The following is a 17,906-nucleotide window of genomic DNA, read 5'->3' as shown; positions in this document are numbered from 1 at the left end:
ACGGTGGCTCATTTTTTTATTACTATCATCGTTGTTCTTTGTAAAGGAGCTATATCTGCCATGCATCACTCCATACATTTGAGTCATTTCTCCACTTCCCAAAGACGGGTTTTTAAGAAAACTTAAGAGTATTACATTCTTTTAAACAGATAATACTCTTTCATTTTAGTTCCTTTCTATGCCCAGAAGCTGTAGATCACCACTCTTTATCTATCAGGAGAAACAGGGAATAGAGACTAACCAAGACTAAGCAGACCTATAAAAAGCAAGGCACTAGAAGTCTACAAAGACATTGAATGATGTAAGATTGTAGATCACGGGAAGGGAGGCAAGTGATGGGAAAAAACAAAAATAAAGAGAACCCATAAGGGATGATATTTCATCCTAAAGCATCAAATGAATTTGGTCACATGGTGTGTCCCAAAAGACTAGAACTAAATTCTACTTGTAGAACTAAGGAAAGGGGTGGAAAAACTAAAGAAAGCAGTTGAGAGTCTTTTTCACCCTGGGGACTAAAACAGTGGAAACATTACCTGCATCAGAGACTGAGAATTCTCTCCTTTTTCAGCTACAGCTGCTCCTGCTGTCATTTCAGTTTCCTAACTGGACTCTACAAACAAAAGTAACTGGGGAATCACCTCAGACATTGCCATTGCCATATGAAATGCATAAATGACACATGTCTTCCAGTGTCTCCATATATAAACTCCCCTCCTTTAGGATGCAGAACAAATTGCAGGGGAAACTCTAGAGGTGAGAGTGACCTTGGCTCTCTAGGTCTCTCTCACCTCATGAGGTATAAATAACACGCACAATACCAAAACATGCCACTGAGAAGTCATTCTTAAACACAAAACCATAAAATAACCAATTGTGTTACACAGGAAGTTTTTAATTGCAATAGTCAATAAAATAGGAGTGAATGGGAATAGAAATCAAGGAAGTAAAAACTGAGGAGTTAGTCAACAAAACAGAAATAGGTCAAAAGAGGAATGTCAACTACAACTGCAGGTATATGTAGGTACCATGGTGCATTAGGATGGTGTTGCCATGACTTAGTTGCCAGCAAGGGAGCTGAAAAGAAGAATACACAGGTACACAGTGGTAGAGCTCTGAATAAGTATCCCATCAGAGTTCATTATTGGAACTGAACAGAAGCTTCAGTGATGAGTTAGCAGTAAAAAGTCAGGTAGAATGTCACCAAAAATAATATTAACACTGTCCTCCCACTGTTCATCGATTTGCTCGAGCGGGTACCAGCAATACCTCACAACAAACTGGGAGACTTGTTACTGTTTTTGGCATATCAAATACACCACGAGGAGCTTGCCAGGCTCTGCCGTGCAGGCGGGATACTCTCAGCAGCTTGCCGGGCTCTCTGAGAGGGAGGGAGGAATCAAACCCAGATCGGCCGTGTGCAAGTCAAATGCCCTACCTGCTGTGCTATTACTCCAGCCCAACTATTAACTGCTATAATTAGATTTGTGTGGAAAATAAAGGGATAATATATACATAACAAACAAAATTGGACGAGCAAAGGTCTCAGTCTCATCAGTTAAGTACTGAATTTGACTGTAACAAGGCTATATTTACTAATAAAAGTGGCATGAAAGGTAGTCTTGGGTTATACAGATTGTCGCTTCCCATCCCCCACCCCCTTTTGGGCAGAAATAAGCAACAAGGAAGCTAACATTCTGAGAGAAGAGAGCATAGTGAAAGATCTGTGCTAGGGAATTCATTCCTTCAACCTTAAAAAATTTCAAGAATGTCTATACTGTTACAAGCTGTAGTTCCTGAATGGATCAGAGGCTTTCTTGTGTTAGGCTGTTCCTAAGTTGTATAACGAACGGTCTCAATCATGCACAAACCAACCCAATATATATGAGAGTAAAGTATTTTCTAAAGCAACAACTTTGAAGAAAAGAGCCATTATCAAATAGTTCTAGAGGCCCAAAATCCTACATATAATTATCATTTTTTGAATTTATTTTTTTTAAACTTTTTATTGAATCACTGAGATAGACCCTTACTAAGCAGTTCATAGTTGGATTTCAGTTATACAGTATTCCAACACCCTTCTGTAATTATCATTTTTATTAAACAGTTTGAAAATTTTGAAAATTGCTATATCTAATTAGATGTGTTCAAATAATACTCTTCTGTGCCCTTCAGAAGCACAGAAATGGAAGAAGTAAAAAAAGGCATCAAAATTAGGCCAGAGAGCTAGACATACCAATCATGCTACGCAGAAAATTAATTTCTAAAGTGCAATTTAATTTAGTAGGTAAACATACCCAGAACTAAATGTAAACTGGCTATCTTTTATAACATACTAACAAAAATTTATTCATAGCTTATGGTGTTATCATCTAAAATGAAAATGAGGGGATTTAAGAAGCAAGCATGCCTAAAGAAGCTAGTGCACAGACATCTTTCTATTATTATAGATGCAAAGTACTTTTGCACTTGAGAGTGCATTTCTTTCTGGAGTTATAACACATATATTTGTTTCCATAACTCTGCTTCTATATACATCAAGCTTCCTATGACATATAGAATTAAAGGCTCCAGAATAGCTGAAATAAGGAAATAAGCCTTTTCTTTTTCAAGACTAATACTTTTGGCATCCGCAAGAACTCAGAAAGTATATTTACAAAACTGTGAGAAGAAGAGGAAGGATCAAAAGATTATTATTTTAGCATAAACTCACATTTGGCACATGGTTTTGTAGAAGGTCTTGCTTTATACCCAACTGTGAGGTTTCTTCTCCAAAATATGGACGTCAACAATAAGAAATACACCTACCAAGCTTTTGAAGGATGCAATGGTACTTTGTGGGAGGAACTGGGCACAAACACAGAAAGATAAATTGCTAGAGTCCTTCTGCATTTGAACAATATTTTTTGATATTATATATACTTTTTCTTCCTGTTTCTACTTCAACTCTAACATCAATCAGGACGAAAACCCCAAAAGGAGTATCTATGGCATCACACAACTCTGTCACTTTTTACCTAAGCGACCTTGGAATTTATTTAATCTCCTGAACTTCAGGTTTTAGATTGTGTGTGTGTGTGTGTGTGTGTGTGTGTGTGTGTGCATGCGTTTTAAAATTTTTCATTGTATTTTACACTTGCAATGCTCCCTCTGAGATCCTTCAACTTTAGCAGTCCATTGCCTTAACCATCGGCTACCTCTTCGCTTAGAGTCTTAAAATTTTCTTTTCTTTTTATTTTTTTGCTTTTTGGGCCACACCCGGCAATGCACAGGGGTGACTGTGCTCTGAACACAGGAATTTCTGGCTCTGAACCAAGGAATTACTCCTGGCGGTGCTCTGGGGACCATATGGGATGCTGAGAATCGAACCCGAGTTGGCCATGTGCAAGGCAAACGCCCTACCTGCTGTGCTATCACTCCAGCCCCAGAACCTTAAAATTTTAGAGTAGAATATTATTATATACTTTCAGAGGTTCCTAAGTAAATTTATAAATAATATGCAAAAACTATTGAATACTAGATAGTTTGAAATATGAGTTTATTATGTTTTCTTTCATAAATCTGATATATCTCCTTTTTAAAGCTCTTTATTAAATTCATCTTTTAAAATTATATTTATAATTTTAATAACTTTATAATGTTTTATAAAGTTATCCATACTTGAGTTTTAGACATACAATATTGAAGCACTGATCCACCACCAGTGCTGTTTCTCATCTGTCTCCTGCATCTCCTTTGTTGAGTACCAGATTTTTGGGGAAAAATTAAATGAAATAAAATCGCATCTCCCCAACTTAGATGCTAGCAGAATTTTTAGATATTTACTCTCATCTCTTTAATCTCTGTATGTGTTCATATATATTTTCTTTCGGTTTACTTGCTTTGGGAACCACTTATGGAAGTGCTCAGATTCCTGGCTGTATGTTCATGAATCACTCCTGGCAATAATTAGAGAACCATATATGGTGCCAGGGGTCAAACATGGATTGATTGCATGCAAGGCGAGTGTCTTCACCTCTGTAATATCTCTCATACATTTTCAAATAATACTCTTTAAAACACTGAAGAACTTCACAATACTTTTTATAAACAGTACTATGGAAACAGAAATAATAAACTTCAGAATAATTTGATCATCCTTTCTTTCACCTCAAAAAGACATTCTTGAATTTAATGCTTAATAAATATCTAAGTTAACCCTCTTTCTTTGGTTTTATCCATGCATTTCTTTTATCCATCTGAATTTTATTTTAGTAAAGTGAGGCAAAAGAATAATTTTCCAAAGACTTAGTTTTTGCAGAATAATCTCTGAACTAAGCCTTGCTTTCTTTACTCATTTAGTTCTACTTCTATCATACACCTGAACAGAATGCTGAACTGTTTTAGTGCATGTGTCAACTTTAATACCTAATGTTGGCTGCCTGGTGTATTCTGAGACCATGTTCAGGCTCAACAATGGAGTCCAGGTCACTCAGGAATGGTTGCCATGGTGAGAAAGATGTGGGACATAAAAGTGCCAGCCTGACTCACTGATTTCAGTATTATCCAACTCAAACTCACTGGAACTTTATGACACACGTTAGTACCTTGTAGCTCAGGTGTCCTTTTATTTTACTTCATAATTAAATTATTTATGGCTATTCTTTAATGATTACTATTACAGATGAATGTTCATAATGAATTAGCCCTATATCTTTATTTTAGTAACTCATTCTTTGAAATTTTACATGTGTAGAATATTTACAGATTCCTTCTTCAGCATTTACTATTTACTATTTTTACTCAGCTCCCGGGAGAGAACAACAACCCCAACAACCCCAACAACCCCAAGCAATCGCGGCCGCACGCTTCCAGGAGTTGAGTGTAATAATCTCTGGATCCTGGCCGTTGTCGGGGTTACATGGCAGTTGGTGGGTGTAACTGTCTAGCTACTGGCAGGTCCAGTCCCAAACCATGTAGGCTTGGAGATCTCAGCCCCGGGTCCCACACACCTGGGTTCCTCTGCCAGTTCTTTTATTCATGAGGCTCATCCCAGTGTGTGGAGAGTGGTCCCAGCATGGCCGTGGCTGGGGCCCGGAGATCTTCAGCTGTTGGGCCCTGGTGGGGACAGTCAGGCACAGGTTAGGAGACTCTGCCTTGTTTTCTCCTGGGAGCTGAGTGTGATAATCTCTGGATCCTGACATCTTATCATCTCATTCCTACTTTGGACAAACTGGCAGGTTACCGAATGTAACCTGCCCACACAGCAGAGTCTGGCAAACTCCCCGTGGCGTACCCAATATGCCAAATACCAGTAACAATGAAGGGTCTCATTCTCCTAACTCTGAAAGAGCCTTGAATATGGCACTTTTCTTAAAAATCTCAGGGTTAGGATGAAGGAGACGTTACTGGGGCCTGCTCGAGGCAATCGACGAATAACAGGATGGTTGTGATTGTGATTGCTTCTTTTAAATACATTGACATACACACGCGTACTAGATTTTTCATTTCATGTCCTGTCACTGTCACTGTCACTGTCCTCCCATTGTTCATAGATTTGCTCCAGTGGGTCCTGTTACATTGTGAGACTTGTTACTGTGTTTGGCATATCAAATACGTCACGGGTAGCTTGCCAGGCTTTGCCGAGTGGGCAAGATACTCTCAGTAGCTTGCCAGGCTTTTCGAGAGTGGTGGAGGAATCGAACTCGGGTTGGGAATCGAACTCGGGTTGGCCATGTTGGCCACGTGCAAGGCAGACGCCCAACCCGCTGTGCTATTGCTCCAGCCCATTTCATGTCCAGCATACCTTAATTTTTTCCTATCATTCATATTATTTATTGCTATTATGAATGGAGTTTTCTGTCCATTAGATCTTTTATGATTGCTCGAGCGGGCCCAGTAACGTCTCCATTGGAGACTTTGTTGTTACTGTGTTTGGCATATCGAATACTCTCGGTAGCTTGCTGGGCTCTCCGAGAGGGGCAGAGGAATCGAACTCAGGTCGGCCATGTTGGCTGTGTGCAAGGCAGACGCCCTACCCCCTGTGCTATCGCTCCAGCTTTTATGATTATTTTTAACATTTTTCTATGTGCCTCATATGTTTCTAATTTACTATTTTCCCATTTTACTCCTAATAATATTTTCTCCTGACACAATTTAACTTTCTAGGTAGTCAATCATATAATATCGAAAAATATTTGCTCTATATCTAGAATCTTGTTCACTTATTTCCTTTTTAATTGTCTGCTTCACACATCCACTCCAGCTTAGAGACTCTAAGAGCCTTTGCTGTCTCAGACACAGCTTGATTTCAAGAGTTGAGAAGAACATTTGAGATACTAGAACTAACAAGTATTTGATGAAAGACTCTGCTGATTAAAATTTTAAAAAAAGTTCTAGAAATAACAGCAATATTCTCTTCATATTTTTAAAATGTGTTCAAAAATTGGGTTCTATTTTTGTTCTTGACTTCATCTGTTGGCTAGAATATCAAGATTATCAAGATTTGAGTATTCTTATTCTTAACTGAGAATGTCAGTGACATTTCTCTATCACTATTAAGGCTCAAATATTGTCTTTGGAAGTTGCTGCTGTGAAGAAGGCATCTTTAAAAAACTAATTTTTTAATGTGAACACAGATGGGTTAGAGGTAATACAGAGGTTCAGGTGTTTGCCTTGCCAAAGTCTGACCTTGTTTCTATTCCCAGCACTGCTTATGGTCTCGAGTGATTTTTGAGCACAGAGATAGGAATGCACCCTAAACACCGTATTGTGTGACCCAACACTCTCCTCTCAATAAATATTAGCACAGAAAAAAAACAATGACTTCATATGTTAAATCAAGAGGTAAGATTTTATAAAATATTACCAAGTAGGTTTTCTTTCTGGATCTATCAAGATATTTTACTGTTTCAATGAAAATTAAAATATGGAGATGTGTTTGTTTGCAGACCATCTTGAGCTACAAGTATTGATACAAACTAGAAAAAACTTCTCCTGCACACGTTTGTATTTGGACACAGGTACCTACAGGTTTATATAAATTAATTATAAAATATTTTATAAAATTAAACTTGCCTTTAATGCATACAAAACAAGCAATTTTATTAAAACCAAGTAATTTTGAAATATAAGCATACTGCCAAATCTTGAAATTGGACGCAGAAAATCAGGATAAATATTTCCTATAATATATATTTCAACTTATATATATATACACTATTAAGTAGTCTTGAATCAATATTTCATTCTGAAAATTATGTCTTTTATGTAACATATTCACATAAATAGAATTTTAGAATTAAGTGGTTTACTTATTTTCAGTCTTAATTAATAACAAAGTATGTCTAAAATTTGCCTATTGTGATTTGCCTTATCCCCTATATTTTGACATGTGATCCATCACTGCCACTATTTTCCAAATCTTCAATAACTCTGGTTTCAATTTCCCTTTGCTCCAAATATTTAGGAAAGTGATTCATTTAATACCTACATAATTTTTATTTAATGCTTCATTATTAAATTCTGCTTTATAGCTTTCTGTTATGATCATGTAAACTCTTCCTTCAAATTTTAAATATTTATTTAACCTCATTAATTATATCCTACAAGGTTTTTTTTTCCCCAAGTCATTTATCACAGATCCAGAGTCATGGTGCTTTAATTATTAATAATCATTTTTAAAAGTTGTACTTTATAAATATAAAAAGAGAGCTTAAAGAAAGGTATCTTGGAGGCAGGACACTAAAGGCTGTCTCCCCAGAGATGAGGTTTCAGCTTTAAAAATAATACACTTTTTAAAAGAATAACAAAAAACCCTGCGAGAAAACCTTATGGATTATTAGTGTGAGGTCTTGCAGTCTGGTTGTAGAAATCTTCGTGTAAATAGAGTCGGACATGGCGAGAATTCAGCCTCCCTTTTTACCCCTGAGGATCACATCTATACCAGTGGAGTCAAAGAAACTGTGCTAAAAAAAAAAAGAAAATTCCACAGAGTAATTTTCTACACCCCAGTTTTGGGGACATAGTAGGAGGTTTTAGGTGATAGTGGCAGCTCTGAACTCAGGAAACAATACAGTGTCAGGGAATGAACCCAGGGCTCTTGCAAACAAAACATGCACTCTAGTTAATGAAGCTATCTCCCTAACCCCTACAATTCCTAACTAAACTTTATGACAAACTCCCCACCCCCATCACCCATCCTTGCCTGATAACTCCAAACTATGTTTTAATGTGTAATTTATCTGTGCCTTGTAGACCTGTTTGAGCCCACCTCCAAACACAGATAGTCCTTCCACTATATGATAGATATATGGGAAACGTTTAACAACTAATGTTTTAGTATCATCCTTGTTAATCTGAATGATTAAACTGTAAAAACACAATACATACCCACAATTTATAATTTTATGCTCTTTTCTTTTTACTTTAATCCACACAGTGTCACAACTATGCTGTCAGTCATGGATTGTGTTTTTAGCTATATAAAACAAGTAAGTACTCTTTAGCATGTACGCATTCTCTTGAGTTATATTCTAAGAATTGTGACTACTAGTTCCCCTAGGTGCTCTTATATGTTATACTTGAAAACCTCAATTGTTTAATGTGTCATTTTGGTTCTGGACATTTATAGATGGCCATTTGTATTTTTAATTTATTTATTAAAATAGCATTGGTTTGTAAGAGCATAAGCGCTTTTATGCTTTGTAGTATAATGTTACCACGAAGTGCTAACAGCCTTCCACTTTTGTGCACAGCCCAGTTCCTGTCCTCTCACTGCTTGCCCCTGGTAACCTCACTTCTGCTGCTAGAGTCAAGGTCTTGTTTTCATTTGACATTGTTTCTTTACTTGCTCTTTCTTTACAGATCACAAGACAGTGTGAATTGAGGAGTGGGGGTGAGGAGGTCTCCCAGCAGTGCTAGGAACCAGGGGCCATTCTGGGAAAACCCTGTTCTTTTAAACTAGATATATGATGCATTTTTACTCCCTGGAATAATTAAATATATGAAAACTAAATAATAATTCAAGAATTAAATGTTGCATTTTGCATAGGGATCAAAAACTATTTTTTTAAGAACTCAACTACATTTATCTCTTCAGCCCTGAGCTACTTTTAGGACAAGATAAAATGAGTCATTTTACTAATTCTAATCTGAATGGAAAAAAGAATGAGAGTTATTAGTAAACTTTTCCATGACTTTCTTGAATTTTAGTTACAGTTGCAAATTCAAATAAGATTTAAACTGTGTTTCAACAAAAGATTGTTGTTCTTTTCTATGAACTTCTTGACAATAATTACGATGTCTCTGTTTCTTGATAACAGTTGTGGTTTTTGAACAGTTCACAGGTGAAATCAGAACTCACTTCCAAAGAAAATATACAGAAATTAGGATATCAGTTTTTAAGAAAAAACACAGTATCTATGAACTAGATTGATTTTAAAGTAGAAAGTTAGAGATGAACAAAATACTAACCCCTTAAAGTTCCTCGCTTCTGACTGTATAGACGTCTCAATTCAAAATACAAAATTATGTTTTTTTCCCTTTGAACTGTTCAAAAACCACAACTGATATCAAGGAACAGAGACATCATAATTAACATCAAGAATGTGCTATGGACACAGAGAAACAATTATATGAAAGAAAGGACAATAATCTTCTCACTAAAATAGAAAAAAATATTGGGTGGAATTTATAATCATGTGATAGATTCGGAAATTAAGACAGAAAAGGGCTCCATATTTAAGGTTAATATTATTTAAAGACTGATTGTAAAGTTTGATAGCATGTGTCTGTGTAAATTCAATAAAATGTAGTTGCTAGGCTACTCAATTTTTTTCTCAATTCAGTTCTATTTCTAATAGTGAATAGGAGAGACGGAATACTGAAATATGTTCAAGGGCCCATGAAAAGCTAATACTGATTTGCTTTTGAAGATGCTACAAAGTAGAGAGCTTTCTTGTTCCAGTACAAAACAGCTGTTTTTTTTAGTATATATGAATTTGAAATTTCTTTGCCACACTGACAAATTTTATTGCTTTGCTCTACTTAAAAAAATACTAGAAACCAAACAGAAACCAACAATATATGGTAATATGGTTAGAATTTCACTATAAACTTCTCTAAGAATCAGAATAAACCTACAATGACATACTAAACACAATATAGTTCTAAATATTCATTTACATGAGTGCATCTTTGATTATTCACAGAACTCAAATTTCTAGGTAAATTTTGAAAGCATTGTTAAAAAGAGACATCATTTGTTAATTATTAAGGTATAACTTTCATGAACTACACCTTGACTAAAAACGTAGATCCCTAAGTGTAATTAGAATAATGATTTTTAACATAATTTTTTAAAAAAATACTGGCTTTGAATAAAACTAATTTGTCAACAGATCAAATAACAAATTACAGCTAGATAAAATTAAAACAAGACAAAAATTTCCATATTTAGATGTACTAAAAACAATACAGATGTCATTTAATAAAAATGAGCTCCTTCTGTTGTCTGCTATACTGCTTCAACTTATCAGACATATTGAAGTGAAGGTATTTGTTTCTTTTTTTATACTCTCTGCTTTCATAAAATTCATGTTTACTCCACAATACACTAAATATATACAAACATTTATATGTATATAAGCACATATTTATAATCAATAAATCTATAACTAGATATGGAGATACAATTCACTTTATTCTAGCAAATTCAGCAATCTGTGGATAGGTTTCTTTCTCCCCTAATTATTCTTTATATGCCTCTAATCCATCTTAAAAAGTATTTCTATCAGAAATTATTATGTAAACACTATAATATAGTCAGCAATAAAGAAAAGTTAATATATTTAATAAACATAAATATATTGTTTAAAAAGTATAAGGCCCTCCCGTTGTTCATCGGTTTGCTCGAGTGGGCCCAGTAACGTCTCCATTGGAGACTTTGTTGTTACTGTGTCTGGCATATCGAATACTCTCGGTAGCTTGCCGGGCTCTCCGAGAGGGGCGGAGGAATCGAACTCGGGTCGGCCATGTTGGCTGCGTGCAAGGCAAACGCCCTACTGATGAGCTATATGCATATAAATACGGGCCCATATATTCAGTAAATTATCTACTCACAGAAATTTAACCATAGCATTTGTACAGATGCAGGTTGAAAGTAGACTGGACTGAACATGTTCGCCACTCAATGCCTCTTTGGCTGATCACAGCGCCCAGGAGGAGAGAGAGAACAGGGGGGAATGCCCTGCCACAGTGGCGGGGGGGATGGGGGGATGGGAGGATGGGGGGGGAGGGATATTATCCTGGTGGTGGAAAATGGGCACTGGTGGAGGGATGGGTATTTGATCGTGGTATGACCGAGATCCAAGCACCAAAATTTGTAAATCTACAACTGTACCTCATGTCGTTTCACTAATAAAAAAGAAAAAAAAAAAGAAGTATTATAAACCCAAAAAAAAAAAGAACATTTATATTTGCTTCAACATACATGTAGTTGACATTTCTTTGACTTATCACCTGCTGGTTATGTTAATAACCACTTTTGTATATTCCTAAATTGGCAATAAACCATCCAGTCATATTTTCTAGTCCCTAAATGCTATCATTGTAAGCTCACTAGACAAAGAATGACACTTAATATAAGCTATTATGCCTTATATTTTTTCAAGACTCCAAATTTACCATTTTGTTCCACCTTCTGGAAATTGAGAACTCCTTCAGGTTTTCAAGGATGAAAGTTAAATATATTTCAGCTTATAAAATTAAGTCACATCCATGATCCCATGTCTTTCAAAAGGACCCAATTTTTCCATTAAATCTGAGAACAAAGAGGAAAATAGTAAAAAGCAAAAGCCTTATTTTTATATGAAGAATAGTAATTTTAAAAATGCTAAAATGTGATGACATCCTTAACAATGAATCATTATCACATTATTATTATTCTTGCAAGATACAGCACAAAAGATTGATCAGAAGAGCTTCTCAATATATAGCTGTAGCTTGCCTGATTTACTGAATGAATAAAATATGCTTGAACTCTGGAGGTTGATATTTAAATTTCAAATTATACCAAATCCCTTTGTCAGATTTTTTCTGATAACAGAATTTAAAACTTACACTGAAATGATTGTCTTTACTATATTTAAACTTTAGCAAAAATAAGTGTCGTGTATATGTGTCTATATTTTCAATTCTTAGATAAAAAAGAGAAGTTTTTCCAAAGGTAAAGGTAAAGGCCATCCCGTTGTTCATCGGTTTGCTTGAGCGGGCCCAGTAATGTCTCCATTGGAGACTTTGTTGTTACTGTGTTTGGCATATTGAATACGTCACGGGGAGCTTGCCAGGCTCTGCCGTGCGGGGAGATACTCTCGGTAGCTTGCCGGGCTCTTCGAGAGGGGCGGAGGAATCGAACTCGGGCCGGCCATGTTGGCTGTGTGCAAGGCAAACGCCCTACCGCTGTGCTATTGCTCCAGCCCTTGTGCTATCACTCCAGCCCTTAAGTTAATATAATAAATACTACAAAGTAATAAAATATGGATAGCAGGTTAAACTATAACTCATTTTATTTGTTTACTTATTTTGCTTTTTGGGTCATAACTGGCAATGCACAGGGGTTACTCCTGGCTCATGCACTCAGGAATTACTCCTGGCAGTACTCGGGGGACAATATGGGATGCTGGGAATAGAACCTGGGTCGGCCGTGTGCAAGGCAAATGCCCTACCCGCTGTGATATCACTCCAGCCTCAAACTATAACTCATTTTAAAAGAAAGCATTCAGAAACTAGCATATCAATTTTTAAGAATAGACACAGTATCAATAAACTAGACCTATTTTACAGTAGAAAGCTAGAGCTGAATAAAGTGTTCATCCATTATAAGGTTCCTGGCTTCTATCTGGATAGCCATTTTAATAAAGGCAAAGACAAGGGAACTATTGCATTAGCCTTGTGGTTAATTGTCAGAGTCAGTGAAATAAAGTACTAGAATTATTTAAAAAAATTCAGTATCCCAAAACAACAAAAATATAAAACAATTCCAGAATTTAATAGCAAAAGTTGAAATATGCAGCAACATAGGATATTATATTATAAAATATAAAAAAAGAAATGTATGAATAAGCACACTGCATTTGAATATGAACAGAAGTCTGGGCCATCATGTAAAAAGTAATGATGATACTTTTTATTCCCCAGATTAGTTCAGTCTTTCTAAAGTCTGTCCCTCTCTTTCTCGCTCATTTCACTTAGCATGATACTCTCCATGTAGAACCACTTGTATGTAAATTTCATGGCTTAATCTTTTCTAACAGCTGCATAGTATTCCATCGTGCAGATGTACAAAAGTTTCTTTAACCAGTCATCTATTCTTGGGCACTTAGGGTTTTTTTTTCCCAAATTTTGGCTATTGTGAACAGTGCAGCAATGAACATAGAAGTGCAGATGTCATTTTGACTGAACTTTTTTGCCTCTCTGGGATATATTCTCAGGAGTGGTATTGCTGGATCAAATGGTAGCTCAATTTCTAATTTTTTGAGAATCGTCCATACTCTTTTCCAAAAGGGCTGAACCAGTCGACATTCCCACCAGCAGTGAAGGAGGGTCCCTTTTTCGCCACCTCCACGCCAACACCAATTGTTTTTGTTTTTGTGGATGTGGGCCAGTCTCTGTGGTGTGAGATGGTATTTCATTGTTGTTTTTTTCATCTGCATCTCCCTGATGATTAGTGATGTAAAGCATTTTCTCATGTGCCTTTTTGCCATTCAGATTTCTTCTTTGAGACAGTTTCTGTTCATTTCATTGCCCCATTTTTGATGGGGCTGGATGTTTTCTTCTTGTGGAGTTCAACCAATGCTTTGTATATCCTTGACATCAATCCCTTGTTGGATGGGTATTAGGCAAATATTCTTTCCCATTCTGTAGACTGTCTTTGTATTTTGGTCACTGTTTCTTTTGAGGTGCAGAATGGGAGTCAAAAACCCAAGAATAGTTGAGACAAGTACTAGGAGGTCTGCTCCAGGACTTGGAAGCCAGCCTCACATGCTGGGGGAAAGGACAGCTCAAATAGAGAAGGAAACACCAAGTAAAGGATGTTTGGAAGACTCGCTCGGGATGTGAGATGGTGCTGAATGTAGACTATGGACCAAACAGGATAGTCACTCAATACCTCTATTGCAATCGACAACACCCTAAAAGAAAGAGTGAGCAAAAGGGAATGCCCTGTCACAGAGGCGGGGGGGGGGGGGGAATGGAAGGGATGGCGTGTGGGGGTGGGAGGGCTACTAGGATCATTGGTGGTGGAGAATGGGCACTGGTGGAGGGATGGGTACTCGATCACTGTATAACTGAAACCCAAGCACGGAATTTTGTAAGTCTACAACTGTACCTCATGGTGCTTTGCTAATAAAAAAAAGAAAGAAATTTTTTTATAAAGAAGTAGACAGGAATTCCTGAGGGGATTGTTGTCTGTATAAAGTGAGGTTTCATTTGAAGAAATGATACAGTGCCTGACTTAATAGAATTAAGTAGAATTCCTCCTAAAACACTAGTTAATGTTATACAGTACACTCTTTACTGTGTCTTCAAATTGTTGACAAGTGTCATACTGTTATTTTTTGTTTTTATTATTTTATTAATTTATTATTTATTTACTTATAATATTTATTTATTTATAATATTTATTATTTTATTAGGGCTGGAGCGATAGCACGGTGGTAGGGCATTTGCCTTGCACACAGCCAACATGGACGACCCGAGTTCGATTCCTCCACCCCTCTCGGAGAGCCCGGCAAGCTACCGAGAGTATCTCGCCCACACGACAGAGCCTGGCAAGCCACCCGTGATGTATATGATATGCCAAACACAGTAACAACAAAATCTCCAATGGAGACGTTACTGGGCCCACTCGAGCAAATCGATGAACAACGGGAGGGCCTTTACCTTTTATTTTATTAAATGATTTACTAAAATTATCTTGATACCAAAGTAGACCCAACTGTCATATGTACACACAACTCTAAAGACCAGTAGCTCTGAAAGATACTTAACAAGTCTTAGCAAACCAAATTTAACAATATGTTAAGAGCCTCCTGCCCCCGCGCCTGGCTGTCCTCTCTGGGGCCCCTTGGAGGGAGGCGGATTGAGTTTCCCTCACCCCCTATCCCAAGCAGAGCCCCAGCAGCCGAAGACCTCCAGAACCAGCCACAGCCATGCTGAGACCACTCTCCGCACGTCTGGACAAGCCTCATGCATGAAGGAATTGGCAGAGGAACCCAGGCATGCGGGTCCCGGGGCTGAGCTCTCCAAGCCTGCTTGGATCGGGACTGGGCCTCCTCCATCCAGATCCCCCATCTTCCAGTAGGTAGGTGTCACACCCACCAGCTACCGCCAGCACCAAGTTGGCTCCATCAATGGCCAAGATGCAGAGACTATAAAACCCAGCTCTCGGAACATCTTATTATCTCATTTTTCCTTTGAAGAACCTGGCAGGCTACCAAAAGTATCCTGCCCACACAGCAGAGTCTGGCAAACTTCCTGTGTCATACTCAATATGCCAAATACCAGTAACAATGATGGGTCTTATTCTCCTAACCTTGAAAGAGAATTGAATATGGCTCTTTTAAAATCTCAAGGCTCGGAAGAAGGAGACGTTACTGGTGCCTGCTCAAGGCAATCAACGAACAACAGGATGTTTGTGATCGTGATTATTTTAATTAAAGAATTTCTGCATAAAGAATTTCTGCAAAATAGCCTGCATGCAATATTTATATAAGTTTATGAGCTAAAATGTTCTCATTACAAAGTATGCCTGAAATCCAATCACATATTTCTCTGTAACTTTGTAATTCATAATAATTCAATAAATACAACAAAAGATAAACTTAAAGAAAAAAGTAATGATGAGAGGTGTATATTATTTCTTAGAATACTTATGTCTCAAATACAGAATTAATACAAATGCATCCATTTCAAACTTATTTAGAAAAGGAGCTAATTCTTGATTGAGTTTATTCTGATATAAATTACAGCTAATTGAGCAGAGGAACCCCTACTTCAGTGTCTTTTATTTCAAGTAACATCACTGCCCAGCCTTACTGTCATCTTCCCATGACCTTGCATGTCACATGCCCTCAACTTTACTGTTAGATCCCCTTTTTGGTAGGCCAATTTCCAAGCCTTGTTTGCTCTTCACATATAGCAGCTCTCACCCAGCAAAGTCAATAAAATCTCTTGGTTTATTCATTAAAATTACAAACCCACTAAACAATATTGTCAATGTGAATCATAATAAACATAGTATGATCCTGACTAGTTTACATTTTAAGAATTTGTTACAAGGGCAAAGGAATAACACAGTATTTTTATATTAATATTTTCATGGGCATAGTACTTCACCTTTAAAAGTAACTATAGCAATAAAAGATTTTAGCAATAGAAAAAAGGTTCCCATGCCTTTTCTAGCTATGACAGGGCAGACACACTGTGCAATGACAAGGACCATGGAGCCAACACAGCTGGGCGGGCCAGATGAGATCCATCCTGAAATTTAAGATTCTCTCCCATGGCTTTTCATGGCTAGGGCTTTTCATGGCTTTTCAGACCAGGCTAGTAGATATATAGTCCACATGAGTACTAGTGACTGATTCAAAAGCATAGGGAGTATATTTTAAGAGCCACACATTCCTCAGGCAGGTACCAATTTATAAGGTCTTGTTTACATAATTCTTGTGATGGTGTGGTTAAAGGGATGGCAAGGATAACTTACTATAAGCCTGCTATGAACCAAGTCTAATATCAATTAGCTCCTTTATTCTTGCAAACAACCTTAAAGTTGGTGTTGCAGAATGTGTAACGTGTAAATGTATAATGGTATTACACATTTTACAGAAGAGGAAAATAAAATCCCTGTGATTAAATGATTTATTCAAGGTTAAAAGGTAAAAAGGTAAAAGGCCCTCCCGTTGATCGTCGATTTGCTCGAGCTGGCCCAGTAACATCTCCATTGGAGACTTTGTTGTTACTGTGTCTGGCATATGGAATACTCTCGGTAGCTTGCCGGGCTCTCCGAGAGGGGCGGAGGAATCGAACTCGGGTCGGCCATGTTGGCCGCTTGTAAGGCGAACGCCCTACCCGCTGTGCTATCGCTCCAGCCCAAGGTTACATAGCTAAAACTAAAAGTAGAAAAATAAAATACAAACCCAGATAAGCCTACCTAATTTCCTTGTCTATTTTATTAGAATGTCTCTCTCCTCTATATGCTATAGGCCCAAAAGAATGGTTTAGTGAATAAACATGCTTTCAAATGAAAAGAAACACATACTAGAGTTAAATTTTAATTCCACTGAACGATTTAAAAATTTTATATTCTAAAAATTTACAACACCAATAAATTAATATTGACTAGTATATTAAGAAGTATCCAGCTTATATATTTATAGAGGCCTTTCCACATCTTAGAAACATATCTACTATCAATACCTCCCAAGACCTCAAAATATAAGTCTACTGTTTTGCTTTCAAAATCAGTTTGTCTTAAATGCCAAGAAAAAATACATTATACATTTTTCCCAAGACAAATAAAATTTTAAGTCAATGCTGGAAAATGCTAAATGATTAATAAAAAAGAGTTACCTAACAAGTTCAGGTTGGGTGTGTTTCTTACAAAGCTCCTTTAATTTCACCTGGTTTCCAGGGAAGCAGCATTGCAAATGTGGCACTTAGACCTCATTTCCTGGCATAGGGTCTTTAAGCAACTATAAAATCCCATTAAAATATAAAATTTTGCTCAATATTCAAATAAAAGAAATGTGATAAGTACTTCTGAATTATTTAATATGAAATTCAATAGAATAGTAGTTAATATTAATTTTCAGGCCATATATGTGTATATATGATGTAACATAACATCAGAAGCAGGCAGTTATATATTT

At 36.8% G+C, this 17,906-nt stretch overlaps 1 protein-coding gene across 4 annotated transcripts in view; it reads right to left on the bottom strand.

Annotated features, from left to right (window-relative positions):
• HDAC9 (histone deacetylase 9) overlaps positions 1-17,906 on the bottom strand; it is a 1,023,935-nt gene that overhangs the window by 679,308 nt on the left and 326,721 nt on the right. The window lies entirely within an intron of this gene.

The sequence above is a fragment of the Sorex fumeus genome, unplaced genomic scaffold (genome assembly GCF_029834395.1).
Source record: "Sorex fumeus unplaced genomic scaffold, SorFum_2.1 ptg000037l, whole genome shotgun sequence".
NCBI lineage: Eukaryota > Metazoa > Chordata > Mammalia > Eulipotyphla > Soricidae > Sorex > Sorex fumeus.
The sequence above is the reverse complement of the archived record's forward strand: the minus strand, read 5'-3'. Positions and strand labels throughout refer to the sequence as shown.